We start from the raw sequence: 9740 nt of genomic DNA on the forward strand, positions 1-9740 counted from the left end.
TTAAGGAGACATTCTTATTATGGCTCCTATCCAGTTTTCAGTCACTGCAGTCCTCAAGGGAAAAAAATATTTTCAACAAATATTTTTAAATATTTTATTTTTTTTTATTCAAACAAAACTTTTTCCACACACTGCTTGCACAAATTGCTCAGCTGGTCTGTGTAGTCCCTGAAAGAAGTTGCCTGTAGCCTGCTCTTAGCATCTCACCAGAAGAAATTATGAAAAACCCTTGTCAGTTCTCCTCCTCCTATGCATTCTACTTTGGTATCCGGTATTTCTCTAAAAGATCTAACAGCATAAGCACCATCTCCTAATCCCCCTTTTTACCGAGGTATATTCGGGAGGAATAAAGCCCACTGTAGCAAAGCTGACATTTGTACATAACAATCCCGAAAATATGTTAACCTAATGCTTTGTTTATTTAGTCTGGCAAATGCTTTTATTTAACCACAAGTATTTTTAGTAAATATCAGCAGTAAACACAAACTGATAGTTGGCTAATGAGCCTCCCTTATCTGTATTTCTAATTAAGGTTCTTCCTAAATACCAAGTTATGTTTAAAACAAACATTCTACAAAGAATCAAAGCAAAATCAAACGATAAAGTATTTCTCTTTGTGGAACTGCACATTTATATGGGCATCCCCAGCAAAGGGAAGGAGATCATGGAATCCATGTGTAATAATTCCTCCATGCTTTTTTTCCAGATATGCAGAAATATTTTCTTGTCCTTTTTATTTGTATTGCAAACTTCAACGTCTCTTCCACAGCAGGTAAAAGAGGTTGTATGCACTCTTTATTCAGAACACAATTCCCAGTAAAGAGTTTATCTGTGTGTTTAAATGTGCATATAAATATAAACCCCCACACAAGTATTTTTAAAATTGTAATCAGACTGTTGAACTGAGAGGAAAAGATCATGATATGCTAAATAAGAGCTTCATTTTCATGTGAGGAAACATCAATTAACTGAGTTCTGTACAGCTGAGTGGCTTAAAAACTTCAGCCAAACACTGAACTGCTCCTTTTTACTTATTACAGCTGACCCTGCCAAAAGACCATAAAAATTGATTTTATGTTTCCGGTGTCTCTATGCTGGTTGGAAAAATATAGATTCTTTTTCCTTTAGGTTTCTGACAAACAGAACCTTCCCTTATCTCACACCTTCTCAACTACTACACTAATCAACACTGAGCATCTTCTCAGTCAGCTCTTATATCTGATTTAAGTTATGATTAAGGTAAGAGAACATTTCAGATTGTTAAATCAAACACTGTTTTGTATCTATGGTTTTAAAGGGCTTCTTGCCCATCCGTGGTACAGAAAAGGCTATATCCCACTTGTGCTGCTATGGCATACATGGTAACAGATTATTTTTCGCATTTGTTTCGGAGAAGTGTTAGATTTGCTCTGTTAGTCTGTGAGCTACCTCTTTAAATTCCAGTATCAATCCTTAAAATGGATTTAGCATCTTTTGCATCAAACATTAATAAGGCTCACTTAGGCGCTCTTAATGTGAAGGAAAATTGGGCTTGTATGAAATGGCTACACTGGAACATTTCATGCTTTTGCAAGTGCAGGAGTATGATTATTTCCTACAGCATGTCATTATCTTATGCCCTGTGGTTCTTTTTTAAATTATCTCTTCTCACTCAAGCTGCCTACACTACATTTTTAAGTTATATAGTTTCAATTTATGAATTGCATGCAAATTTTGAGCAACTATACCACATTAAAGTATATTCCCCTCAGACACTACTAATAAAACAACAAATACAAAAAGCTTGAATGTAAAAAAGATACGTATTTGACTCAAGACATAAAATCAGGTCATTTGTTTCCAAGACAGACAAGAAAATACTATTCTAGACACATGTGCAATCTCCTTACACTTCTTCTGAGCAGGTTTATTTAAGCTTGGCAGGAGATGTCATTTCACATCCTCACAAAGCAAATTAGTTCACTGCTTACTTGTCCTTGTACCCAAAAGCTCCCCCTCCCTTTTTCAGGGACACTCCTATAACAACTGCTCATCTGTAACTCTAGATGTCAACTCACCAGGGAAAGGAGACTCCCCTTGGGTCTACAACTACCATCTTCCGCTTCTTAGGATGAAGTAACTCTCACGGACAATAAAGCAGTTTAAATAGCACATAATAGATTAACATGCAACATGGATGGCTCACTGCACAGCAGCTCTGAGGATGAGTATCACCATTGCAGATTAGTAGTCTATTTGCTTATAACATGTATGTGTATCTAAAATTACTCTACTGACCTTTGTACAGAAAATATTATTTCAGAGCCATTGAAATATTATTGCGCTACAACATTTTGCATTGAGTTTACAAGGCAATAAAGACAGAATTCCTTCTTCACCCACAAATGGCTATTAAAAAAGGAAAATAAAACTTGACATCCCCAGACAACCAAAAGAAATGATTTATTTGGATGCCAACATCTGTCTCGAGATTGTGGCCAAGTGCTTTTCTGTGCTCATTTAGGACTCAACTTGGAAAGCTTTTCAGTTACATTTACCTAGAGATTTCTCTCTACCCCTTCCCATCTGACAGAAATCACTCAGCTGGGTCTGATGAATAATAGCAAAAGGCAGCTTGTATCAGAGATGATTGAATTACAGATTGTTGAAAGTACCACAAAGGCTCATTCCAATGACTACATTTAATTTATTTACTACACTGACTACCAGAAGCTGGTAGTCGTTTGATATCTTTATTTCAGAAGACTGGAAAGAAAAGAAATATTCATATTCTTTGCCACTTTCTTACTACTGTCCCTAGTAGAGTTTGATAGCCAAAATTAACTTTTAAACATACCGTGTGCGTCTGGGAACCAGACTAAAACGTACCCCAAATCAAAGCAGGGCAAGCAGCATTCCGTAAAATGAAGGAAATAATGTCAAAGAAAATGAAATTGCACGGAAAGAAAACGCGTTAGCCTGGTAGCCTTTCTAAGTAATGTGGGAAAGGGTTTTGTGAATTGATACACAAATGATGATTAGATGTCCTGCGGTCCACAGGGAAGACCACCGCCGGCGGGGGCACACCGCAGTGCCCCACCGCTCTCGGCAGGGGCGACCGTCGGGACAGACCACCCTGCCGAGGGCGAGGGTACAGCGGCGGCAGCTGCCAGGTGACACCCAGAGAAACAAGTTGGCTCGGCGACCGCTTGGGCGCCGGCTCCGGGCAGCGGCGGGGAGGGATGGAGAGATGCAGGGTGGACAGCTCCCCTCTCCTACAGCCAGAGCGGGGGGCGGCGACAGCGGAGCTCCGCGGGGGCGGCGGGGGGGGGGGGCGCAGGCGCCCCCTTTGTCTGTGTCGCCCCTCCCGTAACCGCCCCTATCCCCGCCGGGAGCGCTCCAGGGGCGGGCCCCCGCCCCCCGGCAGCCGCGGGCAGAGCCGCCGGTCGCCCCCGGAGCATGTGCTCTGCCCCCGCCCGCACAGCGGGCGCCCCCCCTGCCCGAGGCGACGCCGCCCGGGCGCGGCAGCGGGCAGCCCCGGAGCTCTGCCTTACCTGGCAACCGGGTCGGGCGCTCCCGGCTCGTCCTTCAGCCTCTCCCCGCGGCGGCACCTCCCGGGGCGAGGCTGCGGTGCACGGCGGGGCGCGGGCGGAGCGCCCCCGGCACGGCGGGCAGGTTGCCCCGGTCCCCTGCGCTCAGCGGGCTGGCGGCGCGCCGGGCGTTAAGTTTGAGCGGCGGTGTCGGCCGCCGGCGGGCAGGGCAGTGCAGGGCGGGCGGGGCGGCGGAGGCGGCACGGGGGCTGCGCGGCGCCCGGAGCGCCGCCACACTGCAGCGTCTCCAGGAATCCCTCCCGCGAGAGGCAGCCCATCACCCCCGGCCCAACGCCCTCATTGGCTGCGGGGCGGGGACACGCGCCCGGGCAGCCAATGGCGTGGCGCCCAGCATGGGTGGAGCCGCCGCGCCGGCCTCGCCCATCCCGCGGCCGCCCGGTCTCCGTCCTCCCCGTCGGGCGGGGCCGGGCGGTGGCGGGCGGGGGAGGAGGAGGAGGAGGGTGAGGAAGAAGAGGGGGAGGATGATGAGGATGAGGAGGGCATCCCCGCGCATGGCGGGCGTGGTTGGCATTCCCGGGGCTGCCGCCCGGCAGCACGAGGCGCTGTGCCACAAGCACAGCGGCCGTCGGGTGAGCGGAGTGCCCCGGGCGGGGCGCGGCAGGAGCCCTCGCTGGTAGGTCGGCGGGAAGCGGAGGCGGCGGCGACCCCCGCCAGGCGTTGTTGGTACCTTTAGCGAGCCTACGGTGCGCAGCCCTCCCTCTGTGGCGGCCCCTGGGCTGCTCGCACCGGGCAGTCGCGACTGAGCGGCGAGTCGTAACTGGCATGTGGCTTAGGCGAGAGCAGACCGTGTCGCGTGTTCAGGTAAGGACGTGCAAGGGTTAACTTAATTCCCTTGATCTATCCACTCTGAACTGGAGCTTTGATTAACATTGGTCTGCAAAATGTAACTGTAGCAAATTCAATTAAGGGGAGCACATTTCTTCAACTTTTAATTAGATCTACCCTATTTGTCTAATGTTTAATATAACATAAAAAGCTGCTCAGGTTCCAAAGGGAAATGAAAATAGATTTAGATGTAAGCTTAGGTTTTAAAAATACAACAGACTTTGTTCCTCGGCATATATTATTACTGCATCTATATCCTCAAAGGCACAGGAGGAAAACAATTTTACCTGTAAAATTGCAAACATAACAGTGTGGTATTTATGTAACAGTTTCCTATAACCTTTAATTAGTCACAGGGTACCAAACATACAGGTTGTAGCCCAGGTTTGATGCACTACTGTGCAGGCTACTGCTGGCTTACAGTTGTTCTAAGAAAACTTGAGAAAGTAGTAATATATCTCACAACTATTTAGTTGATTTCAGTTAGTACACGAGAGTGAAACTTATCTACATTTCATCTTAATATGATAAATAGCAAATGTTGGCAAAGAGAGAAGCCCAGCAAAGAGCAGAGCCCGTATGCCATCATTAGTAGGTAACTGAGAAAGTAATGAAGCTCTCAGGCTCACCTCATAGGTGACTTACTATGCCTTCAAATGAACTTCATCCTGCCATTCCCCACCCATACTTTCATGGTGAGATTTGCCTCTAAAAGTCACAGCCCTTTTCCAGTTCAGTTTGAATACACATTTTCTGATCACATCAGTGCTAGGCGTGTTCTTAGGTCTGTTAGGCAAAATATCAGTTTTTCTTTTATGGGCGCTTTAGATCATGAGAGGGGAAAGGACAACAAATGCAAAAGAAATTATGTTCTAAAGGTCTTGCTGAGCTATGGAAACGAGAAACCACCATAATTTAAACTGCATGTATAGAAGTGGTCTCCTGTGCCTAGATTACCTGTCTGATGTAAAACTGTTACTGTTTTCTCTGTCCCGATACATTAGAAATTGAGGACTATTTTCTCTAGGATCATTTTTCTGGTCAGTTTAAAAAACCCACACGTTTCAGTGCTAGTAATTATGAAGACTTGATGCTGAGTTCCTAACAGCCACACAGCCAGAAGTCTGTAGGAGTCTGACATTCACAAGGCATGACACATCATACTCTGTCTTCGTACTTAAGCAAAGACAAGAAACATCATTAAGCCCAGTGGCCCCTCCTTAGTGTAGAGACAGTAAGGAACAGAAATGCTATCTAGCAGTAGCCCCGAAGAGTATACCATGACTTTTTCACTCTCTGACTGTGGTAGTCCACACATGATTATTCTGCTACATTTGAAAAAAAAAAAAAAAGGAAAGCTGTAGTAGGGGCTGGGAGAGTAGTGGGAGAGATTTCACCTGAACATTTTCTGAGCTTGGCTGTTTGCAATAAACAAATTGCTACAGATGCAGCACATGCATGCATGCTTCCTTCTAGCACACATGCTTCCTTCAGTTCCTTTTGGGTTCAAGGCTTATTGATAGAAAAAGAGGTTTTATTTCACTACTGAATTCTCAAGGAAATGGATGTTTACTATTGAGTCATTATTTAATTATACCAAAGAAGCTGGGAGACTTGAGGAATGACATACGTATACAGAATGGGTAAGGATGTTCTAGAAGAGCTTAGGAACCGTTTGATGAATGCTTGGAGTGCTAGCCAAATGCTAGCCACTAAACTCATGAATCATAGATCACTGTATTTTTTACTGTGAAGGTTTTTCTGATTTTTTTTTAATGTGCTCTAGTGTATCAGAAGAGAATTTTAAATAGTGCCTACCATTCATAAGTTCCTACTAAGGAATCCTACTAAGTACAAATGAAGAACTAGATTTTATATTCTTCATATGCCTTGTTTTTAATTTAGACTTTGACTGAGCCAGAGATACAGGAGCATCTTGAAAGAATTTAAATAAAAAAGCAAAACCAGAAATGATGCAATGTTTGTCTTTGCCATTTTCATTTTTTATGCTCTGTATGCTATATTCTCAGGCCTATTTTGGCAAGTTTTATGGCATATAAAGAGCAAATACTAGAATAAAAGTCACTGGACTGAGGCTAATTCAGAAGCAACAGCAGTTGTTACATGTAAAAAACCAGCAGTGAGGGCTCTAACTTTGGGCCCAAGCTGCCATCAGTTTCCTTTTGTATGTCAGCCTTTGTGTGACCAAGCATCACAACTGCCACTATTAGATGTACAAGATGAGAAGTCAGGTAAGTCCTGAGAGCAAATCAGTGGCAGGTGAATGAATAAATGATACTGGTGGCATGTTAATTTACTTGAGCAAGTAGAGTCTAGATCTGTAAATTAGCTGTTTGAACTGTGACTGTCACGATTCACTGCCCTTGTGTTGCATGAGATCACACATACCTGTCTTTAACAGGAAGATGCTTTTATTTTATTCTTCATTATCATGTAATTTACTCCTATTTTTACTTTGATTTGACCTTTTCCATCATCAAGTTTCTCATTTTGAGAGAGGTTCCTTTGCATGAAGACAAAGGAATTGGCTTGTGCTTAGGGAAATGGAACAGCTTTTCAAATTAAGTTCTGATTGCATGAGTTCAAGCACATGTTTCTGAAACTTCTTTTAGCAAATTAAGTGCATGCTCTTGATTGTTTGGGTTTTTTTTTCTAGTTGACTGGGAATCCAAGGACTGCTCTGTATAGCTAAAGATTAAACGCTCGGAATCCCATTTTTAGTGCTCTGTTGTCACACCCTTGGTATCAGTAAAGTTTCCATAATACATATTGAGTGACGATGTTGTATTTAGAAGGCATTCCCAGTCAGGCAGCCAAATCTGCATCAGAACATAAAAACAAGAAAGCTAAGTTCCGAAAGTGAGAATTAACCTTCAGTAAAATTAATAAATACCGGAGTAACTGTTCAGCTGTACACAACTAACAGAAGTGTCATATGAAGTAAATATTTGAAGATAATTTTAAAATTATTGTATGTGTTTGCAATTTGGGTAGAGAGTGGAGAACAAGTGTTGGGGGTTTGTGGTTTAAATTCTAGCTAAAAATCAAAGAGTGAAATCAAAGAACTTAGTGCGCTCACTGATGTTTGTCTGAGTGTGTCATTTGATTTCATTGTTTTCTTCTGTTTGATCTGTACACATCTGCTGCTGCTTCTAAGTTGTTTAGGCAGAGATATTCTCTTTTAATCTGCATTTGTATTGCAGCTGACACTGAGAGCTCCTGCTCTGTGCCCTGGACACTGTGGCAGCAGAAATGAAAATGAGAACAAAAGTTCTTTTTTATGAGGGGATGTTAAAAGTGTAGCCAAACCAACCTGCATAAGCTTTGCACAGATGTCAGCTATGTAATGCAAGGACTGATCTGAGTCAGTGTCAATCTGTTCCCCTGTAGATGGTGCCCCTAGTTCAGGGATTCTCTTTTGGGTTTTCAACTCTCCCTCCCTAATCTTGCTCCCCACTTTGAAAGTCAGTTTTCACCAAAGTGGTGCTCAGGATGGTACTCCAGAAAAAATATGTTTTCAGTGTGGGTAAGATGAGCTGGACTGAAGTCCCAGTTCCCTTTCAGGTAGAATCTACTGTATAAAATGCCAACCGCTGAACCCTTAGCTTCCAGAGCACCCAGATATTGCCAATTTCCTTACCTTATGGTGGTAGACATTATGGCTTCCCCATGCAAAATTTCTAATCTGTGGTGAACATATGCATCACATGGATGACTGTGTAATAAAAAGAATGTGAAGTGGAATTTATAATATAATTTTGAGGAGCTGACTTTGCAAAGCAGGTCAGTAATGATAGTGTTACCTCCAAGGCGAGGGTCCAGACTGAAACAATGTCTTCAAATGGATACAAATGATTATCACAATGTGCATAAGAGAGGATATTCCATTGCCTCCAATAAAAAATAAGGATAACTCCGTTGAAGAGACTGGAATGAATTGCCTATTAAATGCAAAATATGCTTGTTTTTACACCACCCTGAGAGTGGAATGAAGATGAATAGTATTAGAATATAGAGAGAAGCGAAATGGAGCTAAAACCTTATGGCTTCAGGCTTCCTAAATTTCGTGTCTCTAATTTGAGATGTCCACAAAACTTTCCCCATGCAGCAAACATACAAGAAAGATCCGTCAGAAAGCCAGCCCAGCCATGAAGCATGGCAAGTTCTACCACCTAACTATGCAGAGTAGGCCAAGAACTTCCATGTGAATTAAAAATGGGATAAGGTTACAAGGGTAAAGAACTAGTTAATGTATTTTAAATTTCAGAAAATTCTTTTGAATATCAGTAGCCTGATAAATAATTCTCAAGGGAGTTTGTTTTCATTTAGCTCACACTGTCATGTCATTCAAAGCCACAGTGAAATTACCCTAGTATTTATATTTAAAATGCCAATCATGAAAGTGTCAGAATTTTTCTTTTAGAGTAGTCATCATTTCATAATAATTTCTGTCCTTTTTAAAAAATGTATTTACTTCTCTTCCAGAAATGCAGTCACTGTACAATTCTGACATTTAAACTACTGTTGGGCTTAAAAGCTTGCAAACCACATGGATAAATGAACTGGAAATTATGTATCATTAATATAATTACGAGAAAAGATTTTTGAATTTTGCTTTCTTGTAGCTATGTTTTAGCCAGTATGCAATATGGTAAACTATTTACCTCTGGCAATTCTGTCTGTCAGCAACATCATTTTGTTTGCAAACAGAAAGAATTGTTTTGTTTCTCCTATTGCTTTTTCTATAGCATATGTTGTAGCCTTCAAATTGCATGAGTATAAGAAGGGAATAGAGCTCTCCAACTGTAAGTGTTGTTAAGATGATAAGGTCAGCGGTAATGTCTCTTCTGCAAACCTTGATAGATATTTATCCATGTCAAAGCTGAATTTTTAGTCATTGCAGTATGCTAATGAAAAGAAGGCCTTTCTTGCTTTTTAAAAAATTTAGGCAAAGAAAAATAAATCCTAACCAGTGAACCTAATTCTCCTCACAGTTAGACAGGTATAAATCTGTAGTAAGACCTGCTGTCTTAAAAGCACAGTTTCCATTACTGTTATCTTCTATAAATTAAGTAGGGACCTAAAAAAGTTAATGTACCAATGCATAATTTTAATTCAAGTGCTGAACTTAAATATGAAGTTTTAAGGGAACAGTGACTTCAGTTGCACACTGGGGGACATAGTTTCTTCCTTACTCAGTAGTTCCTACTTAGTCTGGGGCAAGATCATCTTTCCTAGCTGCTCATAAATCTGTGATTGAGAATCCTCTGGCACCTTCCTAGGTTTTTTGCTTTTGGCCTCTTC

At 42.5% G+C, this 9740-nt stretch overlaps 1 protein-coding gene across 3 annotated transcripts in view; it reads right to left on the reverse strand.

Moving 5' to 3' along the window:
• Positions 1–3781, reverse strand: part of SYT1 (synaptotagmin 1) — a 351884-nt gene extending 348103 nt beyond the window's left edge. For all 3 annotated transcript variants that reach the window (XM_027661549.1, XM_027661558.1, XM_027661540.1), the window contains exon 1: positions 3534–3781. The gene's annotated coding sequence lies outside the window, so the exon portion shown is untranslated. The remainder of the gene's footprint in view (positions 1–3533) is intronic.
• Between the last annotated feature and the right edge of the window lie 5959 nt (positions 3782–9740).

The sequence above is a fragment of the Corapipo altera genome, unplaced genomic scaffold, assembly GCF_003945725.1.
Source record: "Corapipo altera isolate COAL_440 unplaced genomic scaffold, ASM394572v1 1, whole genome shotgun sequence".
NCBI classification, from domain to species: domain Eukaryota; kingdom Metazoa; phylum Chordata; class Aves; order Passeriformes; family Pipridae; genus Corapipo; species Corapipo altera.